We start from the raw sequence: 19352 nt of genomic DNA, 5'->3' as shown, positions 1-19352 counted from the left end.
CTGATTTTGTTATGCTACCAACCTATACTTATCCAGAAATTGTAACTGCCAAGCGTCTTTTATCTAATGCAGACTTCATCTTTCACCACCCACCCTTTGCCACATGAAGTAACAACGTCATTAGGAGTGGAAAACTCTGTGGGAATAAAAACCTGAGCTCTGGAAAAAAATACTAAATGGGAATCTGCCTCCAGCTCTGCAGATTTTCGAGTTTATCCTGGCCTCTTGGGTCTGGAAGCTAGACTTTTGTGCCCAGAATAAGCGTGGATGAGGAAGGCAATCTCAAATCGCACCCCGAGGGCTAGGAACAGAACACACAGCCTACAGTCCTCTAAAGAGGTTTGAGGGCGCCCGCTACAGAGAATCCTTTCTCATTGGCCATTGGTGATGTCATGCCCGTGTCTCCAGGGCCCAGGAAATGCACCATGACTAATGGAGTACCTCATTTGTGAATACACATTCCATCTCAGAGGAGCAGCAACAGGCAGAGTTTCAAGGCAATGAAGGCCCAGAGAATGCCAGTCAGCCATGCACAGAGGGCCTTTAGTAGTCCTGAAATAGACTGCTCTTGTTCACATCCTCAGAAACCCCTTCAGCAAATGCCTGTATGCCTGGGCCCTGGACTACTGCAGGACAGTCACCCTCAAACTAGTTAAAAATTACTCTCTTTAAGGAAAGAAAAGTGGTCACTGTAATGGGTCACATATCCTTCCAGATTTCTAACATATTAAGGCAAGGGTTGACAAACTTTTTCTGTGAAGGACAAGATCATACAAATTTGAGGCTTTGCAAGCCATTCGGTCTCTACTGAGACTACTCATTTCTGTCTTGCAGTATAGAAGCAAGACCTAAACGATGAACTACAGATGCATTACAACAACACTTGATTTTACAAAAACAGGCAGCAGGCTGGCTTTGGCCAACGGGCTGGAGTTTGCTAACTTCTGTATTAAAGGGTGAATCACCCCTTCCTTTGCCACATATCCATGCCAAAGGACTCTCAAATAAGAGTGCAGTTGCCAGGAAAGGATGTGAAGGAGTTTTCACGATAGACCTGTGATGGTTATTCCATGTAGATAGTTTACAGAGGTGGTCTAACCCATGGTTTCCTACTGTGGGTTCTGAAGTCAAATGGCTGGGGTACAAATTCTGACTCTGTCACCTCTGAATTTAAGAATTTGGACAAGTTACTTTATTTCTCTGAACCTTGTTTTCTTCATCTGCAAAAGGACGTCCCAAATTATTCTTACTTGGGTAAATATGAAACTTCAATTAGATAATATTTGAACAAAGCTTATATAGCATAGTGTGTAGTACTCAATAATTATCTGCTATTATTGCTAGGTTTAAAGTTTAAAAATGACCATAATTACTACCCCTGATTCCAACAGCCCAAAGTGAAGAGGCACAAGATCACCAGAAATAAAGGGCATTGTGAATTTCTTTCCAACTTTATTCCTTTCTAATACTTTCATCATCTTTAGGAGCTGCATAGAATTCCACATGGAATGCACTAAAATTCCTATTGCTTAACTTTTGCTTAATATCTTTAGCCATTATAAATAATAGTATGATAAATCCTTAAATATATACCTTTGAACACCTGTTCAATTTTGTTCCTTGGGCAAAAAAGGTATGCACATTTTAAAGAACTTGTAACTATTCTGCCATTTGGCTCTCCAAGAAGGTTGTACCAATTTCTGTTTCAACCAGCACTGAGAGGATCTGTTCCCTAACATTCCTGACAACACTACAAACATTTTGTTTTAACACTGGAAAAACTGAGACTCACAGAGGTTAAATCACTTGCTCAATTTTAATAAGAAATGCTTACTGTTTCCTTTGGCCTACAACTTTATATAAAACATTTTATAATTATTTTGATAATGGTCAATTTTTCCAGAACCCATATGATTGGCAATTATTATTATTAACAATTCCATTTTATGATTGGGAAAGCTGGAGCTCAGAAGTTTACTTAAGATAGCCAAAGTTCTCCAGATAAGGCAAAGAATAGAGAGGAGCATGATCAAGCTAGAAATAAACTTCACCCTATTACAGGGCCATGCAAGGCTCACCCATAATATCTCAGACAAAATTTAATTTCCAAACAACAGAGAAATATACTGCCTTCTCAGGAACTGATTTCATTTTTCTTTCTTTTGGCAATTAGCTAATCCAAACAGATCTCTCTCTCTCTCTCTCTCTCTTTTTTTTTTTTTTTTCTGTGAAACTAAGTAAGCCTATAAACCAAATGGCTTCTTCCCAGAGGAAAAAACTTGAAACCCTGAGCTTTTGACATGAATACCACAGATCTAAAACATATTTTATTCACTCTGTCCTATCCTCTTGCTTTATTTTCAACACTTATCACAATTTGAAATATATTATTTATTTATTTGTAACAGTGAAGTTCCATGAGGGCAGGAACTTACTTAGTCTTGTTTACTATCTTTTCAGTACCTAGAACAGTTACTGGCACAGAGCAAGTGATTTTTAAATATTTATTAAATAGACGAATCCTCCCACATGCCATTGATGTATTTTTCTAGCTGTACAACCTCCAAGACAAGCAGGCTTTGGCATGTATTCTTTATTAATAAGAGTTGCTATTTCCTATTTACAACATTGCAAAACAAACCAGCTTCCTAATGGAGAAGAGCAGGCTGCTTCTCACACCATCAGAGTTCTAGCCAGTTATAGCCCAAACAAACCTCCATTATAAGTTGAACCACACCACACGCTGGCACATGTCAGCATACCCTGATTTCCCACCTTACCTTTTCAACCAGGATATTCAGCCACTGTTTGCCCTTGTGAGTACGTGTACTGGTTTTATGTACTGGGTTTGTTTGACTCTAGAAGAACCTCCCAAGTGGGTCACTAATTAGGTTGAATTCTGAAGACAAATATACCACCTGTTCACTGTTTTTATAAAAGATGTTTTATTAAAGATATAATAAACATGGTAGTTAGCCAACTACATAGCACCATTCTGTCCCAAATGAATGATCTAGTTCTATGTAGCCAAATATGGTATCCACTGGCCATAGGTGATTATTCAAGTTAATCCCAAAAACTCAGGTCTTCAGTTGCACTAGTTTCAAATGCTCAATAATTGCCACATGTGCCTAGCAGCTACTGTATTGGAAACACATACAGACTATTTCCATCACTAAAGAAAGTTCTATTGGACAATATGGGACCTAGTCAAACATGGTAATCTCATTCACTTTGCCTGCAATTGATTTTTAAATGGGCATGTGACAGAATTCTGGTCAATAAAACATGGAGAAGTCTGTCAAGTAGCTTTGGGAAAGGTTTCCTTATTTCCACCCAAAAAAATAAAAAGAAAGAAAGAAAAAGCCTCACAGGAAATGGTCTTTCTTCTGTCTTTGCATAATATTTGTTTAGAATGTGATGGAAATGCTGCAGCCCTCCTGTGAACCTAACTGGAGTCAGTCTAAGAGCAAAGCCTACCCACTAAAGATGGCAGAGTAGAGCAACAGAAGGAATAGGACTTCTTAATGAAATCACTAAGCTATTAAATTGTTACCAACTCTGTATCCTCATTGTGTGAGATAACTAGATGACAGAAGTCCCTACTGTTAAAATCATTTAGTTCTTGAAGTTTTTGTAATATATATCCAGATGGAACCTAACTTATCCAGAGCTTTGTTTATATTGTTGTACTACTCTTTAATAAAAAGGTTTCAGTCCGTCAATGTACTGCTAAAAATCTGCAAGGACTCTTCACCATGATGTAGATTTCAAAGTTTGACTACAACACTGTAAATAATATTGCCTTTCACAGATCTGAGCATCTTAAAAATAGCAGAGGGAGAAAGGAATTATTTACCCTACCACTTTTTCATCTGAAAAATTTAAGTTTAAATTGCAATGTGAAAAATATTTTACATTTGCAAACAAAATTTCAACAGTGAAAGCTCTATTTTTGATGAGTAACATAAAGAATTCCAGGGTAGGATTAGAAATTTCAGAGTTCTCAGAATTGGGAGGATCATCAAAGATCACCTAGTTCAGCTCTTTAATTTACAACTGAAGAAACTGAGGTCCACAGAAATATGGTAACTGTGATGGATGGAACAATGGCCCTCCAGAGATGCCCAGGTCCCAATCCTCTGGACCTGTGAATATGTTATCTTACATGGCAAAAGGAATTTGGCATTTATGTTTAAATTAAGGTTCTGAGATGGGAAGATTACCTGGGATTATCCAGTGACCCCATTACAATTACAAGGGATCTTGTAAGAGGGAGGCAAGCAGGTAAAAGAAAGGAAAGGGAGATATAACAATGGAATAAGAGATTGGAGTGATGTACTTTGGTGCTAGAAGGGGCCACAAGCCAATGAATGACAGTGACTTCCAGAATGTGGAAAAGGCAAAGAAATGTATTCTCCCCTGAAGCTTCCAGAAGGAAGGCAGCCCTACCAACAGCTTGGCTTTAAACTTCTCACCTCCAAAAATGTAAGTAGAATAAGTTGGTGTTTTATGCCACTAAATGTGCAGTAATTTCTTACAGTAGCAATAGAAAATATAGTTAATTATCTTCCCAAAGTTAACCCAGCTTGGAATGGGAATGCCAGAACTCAAATCTTCTGATTCTAAATCGAGTTTTCCTCCTACCCAAAATTTCTATACATTACTTCCTTTTCCAGGCTGCTTTCTAAAATATGGGAAAATCTCAGTTCAATGTCTTTATAGTGTTATATGGAAAGACACCTGATTAACCACAATATGAGGCCATTGTAGTGGGTAAGAACATAACCTCCAGAGCCAGATGGACTGACTTTGAATCCCGCCTGGCTCTGCTGCCTATCAACTAACTTTAGGAATTCTGAGCATAAGAGCCATTCTGTGCCTCAGTTCCACCATCTATACAATTGGGCTAATAATATTACCTATTTTATAGGTTTATTATGATAATTTAATTAGGTAATATTTGTGAAGAACATAAGACATGGCCAGTACAAGGTAAACAGTATGTGTTTGTTATACCATTACAAACTTTTAGAAATCTGACCAACCTACAAACTGTCACATGTGAACCTGCTCACAACAACAACAACAACAACAACAACAACAACAACAACAAAATTAAAGGCTATTAGATGACAAAGAATTTAACTCAAAGTCAAATTTTCAACTTAGGGTGTTTCTTACTAACCTTGATTTCTAAGTAACACAATTTAGATCTCTTTAGAATTTTTTTTTTCTTTAGAATTTTTTGTATGTTTGGGCAAATTACATTTAAGCCAGACTACAAATAGATCAGCCAGATTACAAATAGGAAAAGTGTTTCATTTATACCATAAAACTGTTAGGGAATCAGTTTTTATAAATATATGACTGGGATTTTTAAAAACATGGACCATTCAAATGGTATTTGATTAACTAGTTCATTCAAATGACTGGTCCTCATTTTATAGAATAAGGTGAATGGAAGCCTTTGAGATCTCATATTTAGAATCCTCAATCACTCTTAAGGTAACTTAGGGCTCTGCCAAAAATTTCCCCAATTGGCAAGAAAGTAGCTAAATATGAGGATTTTTCTCCTCATAACATATTCTCATGTGCATGCTTATAAGTATTACTTTTTTGGCTTGGTTTCCATGTTAATGGAATGCAGCCACTCCCAAAGCATTAAAACCATTCACTGAAATTTGGACACGCTGGATTTTGGACGATTGAAAAAGATTCTTTAACAAGAGATGGGAAATAAGGACATTTACTTGAATCACTGAAATATTCACAGGCAGCACAAGCCTATAATAATAAGAAATAAGAACGAAAATGTAAACTCCATGAGGGTAGCATCTATGCCTATCCTGTCCCCATTATGACCCTGACTTTAGCACAATCGGATTGCCAAAAGCTGCACTTTCTGATATGTTCTGGATTGTAGAGAGAGGAAAATATTAGTAATGTGAGGTGTCTATTTGCAAAGTCAATGGTACAAGTAGAATCTGTAACGAAATCTTGCTGAACTCAGAATGAAACTACTCCCTTAAAAGAGCTGATTTTTTCTTCATTAATTTAAACACCACCAAAGAGAAAACTTGGTACTAGAATAGAGCCAAACACACAGGCATTCCACTATATTTGAATGCTGTATACTGAATGATTTTATTTATCTTAAATTTAGCCGTATCTGAGCTGAAAAACAAGGTGGAATAGGTAACTTGACAATTTAAAATTCTTTAGACCAGGGGTGCCTAGGGGACTTAGTGGGTTAAGAATCTGCCTTCAGCTTAGGTTGTGATCCCAGGGTCCTGAGATCGAGCCTCTCATGGAGCCCCAAATCGAGCTCCCTGCTCCTCGGGGGAGTCTGCTTCTTCCTCTGCCTCTCTCTCTCTCTCAATTTCTCTCTCATAAATAAAGAAAGAAAACCCTCAACACAAAATAAAATAAAATAAAATTCTTTAGATCTATCACAAATATATATAAAGAGAGCCATCTTCATCAAAATTTAAAACTTGTGCTCTGCAAAAAACCATGTTAAGGGGATTTTAAAAACCAATTTACAGTCTGGGAGAAAATATTTGTAAACCACATATCCAACAATGGACTCATGTCCAGGCCTATGAAGAGAACTCTCAAAACTCAACATTTAGGGACTCCTGGGTGGCTCAACGGTTGAGGGTCTGCCTTTGTCTCAGGTTGTAATCCTGGAGTCTCAGGATCAAGTCCCACATAGGGCTCTCTGCATGGAGCCTGCTTTAGCCTCTGCCTGTATCTCTGCCTCTCTCTGGGTCTCTCATGAATAAATAAATAAAATATATATTTTTTTTAAAAAACCCTCAACATTTAAAAAACAAACAATCCAATTAGGAAGTGAACACAAAGATATGCATGGACATTTCACCAAGGAAGACACACAGATGGCAAGTAAGCACATGAAAAGACCTTCAGTATCATTAGCCATTAGGAAAATGTAAATTAAAATGACAATGAAATATCACTACATAACTATCATAGGTGCTAAAATAAAAATTAGTGATAAAATCAAATGCTGAAGAGGATGCAAAAATTAGATCACTCATACATTGGTGATGGGAATGTAAAATGGAATAGTCACTCTGAAAATAGTCTGACGGTACCTTTCAAAAACAAAAATACATTTATCACACAAGCCAGAACTGCACTTAGGCTTAGATTCCAGAGAAATGAAAACTTATTTTCATTTAGAGACTTGTACAGGAATGCTCATAGCAGCTTTATTCATAAAAGCCCCAAACTGGAAACTCTCCAGATATCCTTACAAGGATGTGGTACTCCATACCACAGAATATTACTCAGCAATAAAAAGGAACGAATTGTATATCCATACGACAACCTGGATGAACTTATGCTGAATAATTTGAATAATGCCCCCTGGACATTTCTTTGCACCTTCCCGTGAATCTATAATTATTATAAAATTTAAAAAAATTTAAAATACTCTTACAACAAATCATTAAGATTTAAGAATGTTGTATCCTTTTGAAGGTAATCTATGTGATTTTAAGTCCCTAGGTTCCATTTTTAAATTTTTTTAAGTATACACGATTTCTCCCACACGGGACATTCATGTTTATTTTATTTTATTTTTTTAAAAGATCTTATTTATTTATTCATGAGAGACAAACAGAGAGAGAGAGAGACAGAGACAGAGACACAGGCAGAGAGAGAAGCAGGCTACATGTAGGGAGCCCGATGCGGAACTCAATCCTGTGACTCCAGCCCATGCCCTGGGCTGAACGCAGGCACTAAACCTCACTGGTTTTGGCCACCCAGGTGTCCCAAATGATTTTTTTTTAAGATTTTATTTATTTATTCATGAGAGACACAGAGAGAAAGGCAGAGACATAGGCAGAAGAAGAAGCAGGCTCATGAGGGGAGCCTGATACAGGACTCGATCCCAGAATCCCGGGGTCACAACTTGAGTCAAAGGCAGATGCTCATCCGCTGAGCCACCCAGGTGTCCCCATTCATCTTTAAATAATAAAATATTTTCCTCCATTCTCAAACTCAAAAATATATTTGGGTAAATATTCTCTGGTTTCCAACGAGACAAATCCTTGAGTTGAAATACATAGGAAAAATATTTCAGATATAACCCAAAACAAATATGTGCCTGCCTTACCTAGAAAGCAGGTGGAATATTTGCATCTCCAGGTTAGGAAGAACTTAAGGATCTTCCAGTTCAAATTCCCACCAACATAAAAATCCTTTCTGTAACATCTCTGACTGATCTAACCTTCGTTTGAACAGATACCATGATAAAGTAATGGACATTAATTGTTTTACCCACAGAAGCCAACTTTTCCCCATACCCTAGTTCAGTTCAGAGAAGGCACCTGAATCACACTGAGTGTCCTGACCATTAACCATGGTTGATTTGTCCAGAGATGGACACCTGACCCAAACTGGACCAGAGCCTTTCCCCCAAAATTTTTCTCACTAATGTAATAAAGTTTCTCAGCAGTATTGTGAGATATGAAATGCGGCACTCTTAGCAGCCATGTTTCCTATGATGTACATGCAAGAGAGTCTGCAGAAAAAGAAAATAAATTCAATATCCTGAAGAGGAGATGATAGAAAGAGAAATCACGCCAGCTGCATTTAGGTCTCTGGTTCTAGTTGTTTCTGAATCCCATTAAGATGTCTGCCCTTCCCACAGTTTGTCTGGTCAATCCTTTTTTGTTTACATGAAATATTCCTAATATTTTTCTAATAATTTTCTTTTTTACCAAGCTAGTACAAGTCAAATTTCTACCACATGCAACCAAAAGAATCCTAATAAAAATGGGCTCTAATTGTTAGAATGTTCTTCAAGTTGAAACACTTAAGTAAGCTTCCCTGGACATTCCACCTATTGCCATACATCCATATAAAGTCCCACCTCTTTTTCAAATATGCAAAGATTGTGATTACATAACCTGTTGTGAACATCCACTACTTTTGACTGTATGGCATACATTTCCCTACTATTTTAATAACAGCACCCCAGTTCTTTGGGGAAAATTACCTCTACCCTATTGAATGTAGTCCAGTAGGACTGTGAGTCAAGTGTCCCGTCTTCTTTGACAGAGGAGCATATGGCCCAAGCTAGACTCCCTAGTCTTGAATCTTGACAAAAATGCTGAAAGTTGCTAAAGTATGATCACTCTGGCAGTGAAGCCATGAAGAATATGACCACCAGGGTTGCAGAAACCTCTTGAGCTGCTCTGGCCCCTATCCTTTCTAAGCTTGATTTTTTCAACCTTCCCTGACTATGTACGCTGCTTGATACTCTTCCAATCGGGTATGTTATTGTTTAAATTAACTAGTTTATGCAAATCAAAGGGTTCTAACTTAAACATACTCCAAAAGTTCTTTTTTAGACTAAGAAATTCCAGTTTGTTGAATTGTACTAATTCATGTGACTTGACTTCTAATCTCTAATCTGATTGATCCCTCCTAAGTAAATTCATTTATCAAAATCTTTCTGAATAGCCAAACAAAAGGTGGTCTCCCAGAAGAGAGATAAGAATAATATGTCCATCTTTGAACTGGACATGTGCTTATGTGAATGTAGCTACAAAGCCCATGACACGATGAAACTGAGGGAGGATTTTTAGTTTATAGGCAACTATAATTCAGTCTTCTTCATGTTAACTTCTATAAAATTAAATATTTCCTGCCCTAAAATATATAGTTGACTTTTTAAAGTCTAAGTAACATTTCAGTATGTTGGATTTATGTTGTTCATTTCAGTTCAGTCTACAAAGTTTTACTATAACCAGTGTTCTGATATGGCTATCACCAACTTTAGAAAAAAATTCAAATAGAGACTAAGTTTTATTCTCTGAAAATGTAAGACTATCCTCATCTGACAAAGGAATGAACTAAGAATAATCCTGATTACCAGTCTTTACTAAAGGAATTTAAGAATTCTATATTTGCATATTCGAGTTATATAAAAGCACTAGCTAATTAAACTTTTATAAAAGGACCTCCAGGCCATTGATACTCAAACAAATAAAACTAGACTTTTCTTAAGGGATGAAGAAACAAAATTAGGCAAATAGAAGTAAAACACATACATACGCAATCAGGCATACAGACCAGGTATTGAAAATCAGTAGATCACAAAGCCTTATTTGTTAACTCTCAATCATTTGTAACTACAATGCACTCCTCTCTGACAGTTGCAGGAATTCCCTTGGGAAGTGAAGTGAAGCTGCCACTGTTTCACCCTTTCTAATTTTATTTTCAAGATCCCACTTCAGGTCAGAAACTATCTCAAGGCTTTAGTAAGGGAATCAATTCTCACACAAAGAGAGTTTGGATACACTGGCTAAAGAAAAAAATCACTGGACCTTTTGTTTGAATTTCTAAGAACTTTTCCATTTTAATTCTCAAGGGTATACTATGTAATGAGAAGTTTGAGGAGCAAGTACCACTGTAAAGCAATAGAGGGGGATGATGCCTAAGAGGACAGGCTGGCTGCCCAGTCTGTCTCCAACAGTGGTTTTCATTTTGGTGAGTTTTTCTTCATCCACAATCTGAATCACAGCTAATCAGTCTGAAGCAAGTCTTAAACATAGCAAGACTGGGACTATATACTAAGAGGAGAGCCACATTAAACAAGTTCACAGGGGCTGAGGTATAAAATCAGAATACTGATCTATTAATCTCCTGAGAGAAATTCAATTACTGCATACACCAGAACACTTGAGTCAGCCAGACTAGCATATTTCTTTCTCCCTTCAAGGCAGCCACTATGGACCTGAGAGTGACCTCCAGGAGCCAAGAGCAGTACCCAACTCTTGCTTGCATTGATAGCAAGAAAACAGGACTTCAGTCCTATAGCTGCAAGGAAATGAATTCTGCTAATAACCAGAATGAGCTTGAAAAAAGACCCTGACCTCCAAATGAGAATGTTGCCAGCCAATACCTTGATTTCAGCTTAGAGAACTCAGCCAGGCTGTCCTGGATTTTTGGCCTATATAACTGTGAGCTAATAAATAGGTTGTTTTAAACTGCCAAATTTGTTACACAGCAATAGAAAACAAATATACCTATAGACCAGTGAGTCTTAAAGTGTAGTTCCCCAACCAGAATCAGTATTATCCAGGAACTTGTTAGAAATGTAAATTCTTGGGCCCTAAGAATTTGGAGGGTAAGACCTAGTAATCCATATTTTAATAAGCTCTCTAGCTACTTCAGAAGTGCACTAAAGTTTGAAAATCACTGAAGTAGGATGGTCATGTAGGCACAGGCAACCTTTATCTTGTGATTTGACCTTGTCTATGCTTCAACAGCTAACCAATATATTCTCTGATTGATACACTCTTTCTCTAGGATGAAAACATATGCTCTTGAGTTCTCCAGTCATCTTTTTTGCTTTGGCAACATACTCTAAGACAACTGTGTAAATATCCACTGTGATCCAATGCTTATTGATTCCTAGTTTAACACTAAGGAAAAAATCTTACCCCCCTCATTAAATAAGGCATCTCATCATTGTTTCCCTATGGTGTCTACCCTGTACCTAATGGCTAACTCTCTAGATAAAGAATAATTTATTTAGGCCTCTACATATTGGCTGTGTGTTGCCACCCAAAATGCTCAGTTCTTACAACTCTGATTGTCAGTTGCAGCCTGGAAGTGAGCATCTTGTCTCACTAGATAAAGAAAATCCATAAGACATAGTAGGAAGAGTCTTGGACAAGATGTCAAAAGACTGAGGTTCCAGTTTAGACATGGAATATCTATATAATCTTACACAAGTCAGTTAAAATCTCAAAGCCTCTTTCCTCATCTATAAAACGATACACTTAAAACAGATGATCTCTAAGGTCTCCAGAAGCTAAATCATTGTGTGGCTGTCACATTCCTAGTGCATTCCCTTTAGAAGCAAGACTGGTGAGTGCCCTGGATGATAAAAGAAAGATATAATGTAGTAGATGATATTGCAAGTGGAAAAGACTAGCTACCTTTCCATCTCTAGGAAGTTATCCTTGGGATTAAATAAAAATTAATTTCAATGACATGTTAAGTTTCAAAATTGAAAGGTTACCAAAACTAGGTTGAGAGTTTAAATTAAAATTATTCAATGCCACTTTAAAAGTAAGGGAATAACTTACTAAGAGCTGTATATTTAATGATATCTTTTTAAAAGATTTTATTTATTCATTTATTTGAGAAAGAGAGTGTGTGTGTATGAATGGGAAGAGGAGGGAGAGAATCTCAAGCAAACTCTACACTGTGCATGAAGTCCAATGCATGGCTCCATCTCACAACCCTGAGATCATGACCTGAGCTGAAATCAAGAGTTGGACACTTAATTGACTGAGTCACCTATGTGCCCCATAAGAGCTGTATATTTAATATCAAATTCAATTCATGTGAGAATACAAATATACAGCGGGATCTATAAGCCCTTTATTAATGAGACTTGTACTTCTGTCAGATCAGTCTGAAAATTACAGAAAATTTGCTGAAAAATTTTACTCTTATGATCTGATTTCTCCTCACATTACCTTTTCTAAAAGTTTATTTCTCTGAGTAAGAATCTAAGACAGAGATAGAGAAACAAGTAGGATTAAGCTTCTAAAGGAATGAAGTTTAATCTTTTAAAGGAAGAATCTGGGAGCAACCAACACCAGATGCATATTCTAACTTGTAAATACCACCATCTTTGTAAGATTTCAACATTTCTCTTGATAGTCGCTTGGTCCCAGGTATTCCACCAGCAATAAAAAGAACTTTCACTTTGAAGTTAAGATAAAGAATTTGTATAGGTTTTTCCAATTGGGTCATACAGTCATTCTAACATTCAATTCAATAAATATTTACTGATTATCTACCACACTCTCTAGGCTCTATGCTGGGAACCTGGGGATATGAGGAGGTATGGTATCTCTTAGAACTCAGGGGTCTTATATCTGTGGGATAGCCGACTAATTAATGGCAATTCTATCAACAGATACAATGAAAATTCAAATCTAAATTTGATTGTAGATCAGAGAAAAGCACAACAATCAATTCTATTTAATCCTCTAACAGATGATAGATTACCATCTCTATGTTTTAAAGTAACAGTTGAAAGCAACATATTCTTCCTGTCATGATGATATGACCATAAGCAGAATACTTCTTGGTACTTAAGGTTCTCTGGGGATAAAAAGCACTAATGCATGTATATGCATTGTAATGCGCAACTGTCATTTATGTCTATTATTATGCAGTGCAGCTAACCATAGAAAATGGGCCCCTTTTCCTCTGTTCCTATAACTCAAGGCACTGTTCATTGAATAAATCCAACATTCATTTAGTAGAAATGTAATGAGTACTCTCTGTGTCCCAGCATTATGCTAGGCCCTGTGGAAATACAGATAGAGGGCAGTCATGTCTCCATGGAATTTGCAGTCTAATAGAAGAAACAACTATATAAACAAGTCATTGGAATAGTATGTAAATCGTGCTTCAAGAGCACATAATCCTAATAGAGATGAGGGAGTGAACAGACTTTCTTAGTTGAGGAAATCAGGTGGGCTGAGGTGTGTACTTGATCTATGGCTACATTCAAGGGACTGGGTATAGCTGTTGGTGGAATACAAAAATCAGTAAGATGAAATTTCTACCCTGGTTTCAGTGGTAGATGGGGAGAGAAGTGAAAAAAAATATTTCAGAGGCAGGCTGAGATGTGAGATAAGTGCTTATAGAAGTGGAAAGTGCTTTGGAAAAGCAGAGCCAGGAAGACTTTCTTTGCACAAGACACTGAAGAAGGCTGGTATTTGAGGTGGTTCATTGGCTTATATTCTAGAACGTTCTATTTATACTAGTAGACATAAATGATTTCAGTTCTGAAGAGGTGCTTTTAGACTTTCTCTTATTTTAAAGCCTTGACAGAGAAACTGCAATAGGCAAGTATATTTTCTGCAGAAAGAATCCACCCAAACACCTTGACATTCTCATTCCACATATTTCACACATGGTATCTTTTATGTCTGGGAAAGTAGACTAGGAAATGATTCAAATACCCAAGGGCCTCAAAACATATATGTAGGAAAGTGTACCTAATTTCCAAAAAAGGTCAAATTGCAAAAGAATCCATTTTGATTGGAAAACAAGCTGTTCAGTTGTGGGTCTGGAACAGTTGCTGAAGTTTAGGCAAAAAGGAAGTGAAAGGCACCTCTACTGTCGGAAAGTCCTTGTACAGTGTCATCTTCAGACCAGCAGCAATCTCATACTGACCAGAGTGTCACATGAAACCCATTTGGGAGGCAGGGAGGTAGGCAGAGTTTGATACAGTTGTTCAAAGGAGTGAAACACTTCTGACTGCTGCTTCTGATCTTTGCCAACAGTGATTTAGCACTGGAAGACTTGAATACAAAATAATCCATAAAGAAGGAAAGTAATTTTGCTTAGTGTGAATTGTTTTCTGACATACATAAGAGTTAAATGGCTGCCCCAGAAAAATAATACGTACAACAATAGAACTGAGGAATGAAAGTGATCAAGAAATTAGGCTACACTAACTAAAAGCTAAGTCTGAATATTTAAAAACTGATAAAAAGAATGATTATTTTTGGCTACTACGAGGAAAAAACACCATTATCATCAACCCAAAGAAACTGCATGGCTCAAAGACATAGATGTGTATAATTCAATCTCCATTTCATTATAGTTACACAGCCAAGTTATTCATGTCAGATCTAGCACCTGAGAAGCCACAAAGGAACACCAGGTTGAATTAAGAATGCCCATCAACATAAATACTGATAGTCATTGTGAAGACCCACTGTGGGGATGTCTTGCTTTGACTTCACAGGTATTTCAATAACCGTTTTATAGATTCTTTTTTTGTTATCCTATGTATCATGGTGCCTTATTATGTTTATTACACTTCTAAATGATACCGAAGAATGGGCTTTGATGGAACTATAGTTCTAAGAACAGAGATTACCATCAAATTTCATGGCAGATTACATGATATTTAAGATCAACTATCTCATCCATCATCCAAAAAGAGGTTTACCTTTTAAAAATACAAGAAGAAAGAAGGAAGGAAGGAAGGAAGGAAGGAAGGAAGGAAGGAAGGAAGGAAGGAAGGAAGGAAGAAAGAAAGAAAGAAAGAAAGAAAGAAAGAAAGAAAGAAAGAAAGAGTCTTTTAAATATCTAACTGGTTCCAATAGCCCCAGAAATGAGGCATTTTTTACTTTCCCCAGGCATATCCAATTCTCTTGGCAACCAAACTGATCGAAGCCAAACTGTACCAATTATCCCTACAAACCTGGGTGTGTGACACATTACCCAAAGTGCTCTGCCATTGCTCACACTAAAGCTCAGCCTGCATGCCTTGTAATTTGTGTTCAGGAAGCCCCAGTTCTAAGAGTTATCAGACTCCATTCCCATTTAGAGGAACACAGGGCACTGAGAATTACACAGCCAGCTACCGACAAATGACTGCTTGTGCTTTTTCCATTGCATCTTTTCTTCCAGCTCTCATGGAAACAAGCACTGCCACAACCTCTTGATGAGCCAGCAGAGCCCAGTCATCTGGCAGCCATGACTGGTCTCTGGCATCTGAGAAGAACATCAACGAAAGAAAATGAGAGGATAAAAAAGAAGTGAACACAGACCATTCATTTCTTGCCCTCTTAAATTCTGCAGTTCCACTTGCCTGACTCTAAATTAATTTTGTATTGAATGCTGTAGAAACTAATGTTAAAGCTTTATGCAGTTTTCAGACCTCTTTGCTATATGTCTAGAACAGGGCTCAGTAATGTTACTGCTGGCTTGAGTGCTCCATAAAGCTTATGACTCACTGACGTAATATTTTAAATAAGGATATATTTCTCATCCAAAATGACATTATGTGGGAAAATTTAACTCTGTCACCTGTTTGTCACGAGAGTTTGAGACAGTTACATATTCTCTTTCAACCATACCTTTATCTGATTATTAAAATGAAAGTAAGAAAACCTGTCTTTATTAACTGGGAGGTCTACTGATTATTCAAAATGAGCAAAAACTATTCACAAACTAAGGTCTCTGAGGTTTGACATTACATCTTTACTCCTTGGAAGTTAGAGTTCTTTATTTTGTGTGTTCCTGATTAGAACACATTTATTATTACCTCATACATGAATAACACTAGCTATAACCTATTGAATACTACTATGCACCATGTATTTTACATATATTATCCCTAATCATTACAGTAACTTTGCAAGAATTTTTTTATTAGCCTTATTTTAAAAGTGAAGAAACTGAAAGCCAGAGCATTTATGAAGCTTTTCTAATGATTCAAGGCAGTAAGAAGTTGTAGCAGATATATATTACGGCACCTGCCTACCCACATTCCTCTAAGGGATGTTATTTTACCTTGTTGAGGGGTAGCAGCCATGGTTTATAACATATACCCCCATATCCCTGCCAACGAAATGAAAGGTACTATATTGACCAAAAATTTGTTATATGTTGGGTCAATGCCCTCTGACCAACCTAAATGTTGATGTGGGCCAATCAGGTTCTCTCTTTTTCATATGAACTTTGCCAGTGGTGGGTTATCTCTAACAGTCAAAATTTCCTTTAAACATTTAAGTGTTGGGAAAAACAAAAAGTTGAGAAGTTCTAAGTGGTCAGTCTTGAAACAAGTGACAAAGGACTATATTTTTTCACCATTATTTAAATAAGAAAAATAGCCTAATTGGAAGTGCTGTACGTAAGAAACAATATAATAACTTCTCCTATAAAATTATTCTACTTCTTTATTAAATCTCAAGTATTTATGAGACCAGAGGAAACAGGAAAAAGACCCACTGTTGTTTAAAATATCCCTGCGTGGTATCAGTTAACTTTAAAGCACTTGAACAATTTGACACAGTCACTGATTATACTAGGAGGAGCTCAAGTCAGTAATGTGTTCATTCCTTTTTAATCATACAAATTTATTCATTTATTCAATAACTATATTTGGTGAGTACCTACTGTGCTCTCAGAATTGTGCTAGGGGCTAGGAAATACAGCGGTGAACAAAAAAGACTTGGTTCTTTACTTCATAGTATTTATATTCTAGCAGGAAAAAGACATCAAACAAATAGTTGCATAAATAATTACTTGCTGTAGCAAAAAATGCTATGAAAAGGGAAATAAGATATCTAGTAGAAGGACCAGAGAATGAGAAACTAGCACAGAAATGTATTATATACAGATAAATCTCACTCATTATAGGTACAAAATTTTAAATAAAATATTAGCAAATAATCCATCTTACAGCAACTTGAAAGAATAATCAGCATGACAAATGGAGTTCATATAGGAATATAAGGATAGCTCAGTATTAAGAAATCTGTTAATATAATTTACCATATTAAAATATCATAGAGATAAATTATATTGTCACCTCTATATATGATAAAAGGCATTTTATAAAATTCACCAAATTCTTGATTAAAATAAGAATATATATTTTTATTGACTGCTTACTACATTCCAGGCACTTTTTGAAGCACTTTATGAGTTTTAACTCATCTAATACTTTCAAAAACCCTATGAGGCAATAATATTATGGCCAAATCATACAAGGCCTAATAGGCCTTACTGAAGATTTTGGATGCTATCATAAGAACAAGGAGAGGTTGCTGAAAGGGTCAAGCAGAAGCATGATGTAATCAGATTTGCATTTTATGAAAGATCAGTCTGCCTACAGCATGCAGGTAAAAGAGCAGATATGGGGCAACCAATGAAGAAACTATAAGAGTAGTCCCAGTGATTAACAGAAACATCAGGTCTCCCAAGTTACAAACTTGGGAAATTGTTAAAAATTAAACGTGGGGAGAGCTACTAAGAATTACTGAATAGAAAGATATTGCATGTACAGAGGTATTTGGGGTGAGTCAGAAGGGGGAAGAAAGTCAGAACTAGAGAGACCAGCTAGGAAATGACTAATAGATAAGGAATGAGGCTGAACTAAGGTGATGACAGAAAAAGTGGAAGGAAGATAGGGATACAAGAGACTCTGAGCACCAGGACAAAACTCCCAGAGCTTCATTTAGATCTGTACCATGGTTATGGATAGTTGTGTTGTTTTCATGCACTATGAGCTCCTTTATGACCAAGCATATCACACTCTTCTCATTATTGCAGCAATCAGTACAAATTTGGCACATGGTAGGCTCACAACTGGTCAAATAAAGGAAGAAATGAACAAGATACAGAATAGCTAGAATCGAAAAGACAAGAAATAACAAATTTGGCAGGGATGCAGAGAAAAAAGTACCCTCATGCACTATTGGTAGGAATGTAAATTGTGCATCCACTATGGAAAACAGTGTGGAAGTTCTTCAAAAAATTAAAAATAGGAATACCATATGATCCAGTAATTCCACTACTGAGTATTTACCCAAGGAAAACAAAAAGACTAATTCAAAAAGATATATATGAAAGATATGCACCTCCATATATAAAAGATCTATATTGCAGCATTATTTACAATAGCCAAGATACAAAAGCAGCTCAAGTGTCGATCAATAGATAAATGGATAAAGAAGATGTGGTGTATATATACAACGGAATATTACTCAGCCATAAAAAAGAATGAGATCTGGCCATTTGTAATAACATGGGTGAAACTAAAGGGTAAAATGCTAAGGGAAATAAGTCAGAAAAAGACAAATACCTTATGATTTCACTTACATGTGGAATCTTAATAAAAAAAATCAAAAAACAAATGAACAAATAGACTTTTAAATGCGGAGAACTGGTAGTTGCCAGAGGGGAAGGTAGGGAAGGGGGGGGTAGCATGGACAAATAGATAAAATAAATTAAAAGGTACAAACTCCCAGTTATCAAATAAATAAGTCATAGAAATAAAAAGTACAGCATAGGGAATATAGTCAGCAATATTCTAATAATGTTTAATGACAGGTGGTGACTACACATCTTCTGCATTGAGTAATGTATGGAATTGTCAAATCATTATGTTGTATACCTAAAACTAATATAACACTGTATGTTAATTATACTTCAAAATTCAAATACAAAAAAACCCCCTCAAATATATAGACAAGTAATTTGAACAAATTGTTCTGTCAGCTATTCCACTGTATTGCAGAATATAAAATAAAATCATAGGGGAAAAAAGAATGTGCAAGACAGTGACAGTGACAGAGATATTTTTGGAATCACAGTCAGAGTCTATGGCTCTTTCTTTTTTTTTTTTTTTTGCAAGGGTTGGGAGGGAGGTGGTACTTTCCTTTAAATGTTCTTGTGGAACTGTCACAGATTAGGCGAGACCAAGGACAGACACACAACAACAAAATGAAGTACTGTGGGATCCTGGGTTGGATCTTGAA

General features: G+C 36.5%; 1 protein-coding gene across 12 annotated transcripts in view; it reads right to left on the bottom strand.

Moving 5' to 3' along the window:
• Window positions 1–19352, bottom strand: part of RAD51B (RAD51 paralog B) — a 682017-nt gene that overhangs the window by 417638 nt on the left and 245027 nt on the right. The window lies entirely within an intron of this gene.

The sequence above is a fragment of the Canis aureus genome, chromosome 9 (genome assembly GCF_053574225.1).
Source record: "Canis aureus isolate CA01 chromosome 9, VMU_Caureus_v.1.0, whole genome shotgun sequence".
In the NCBI taxonomy this organism is placed as follows: Eukaryota; Metazoa; Chordata; class Mammalia; order Carnivora; family Canidae; genus Canis; species Canis aureus.
This window is presented reverse-complemented; position numbering and strand designations above follow the sequence as displayed.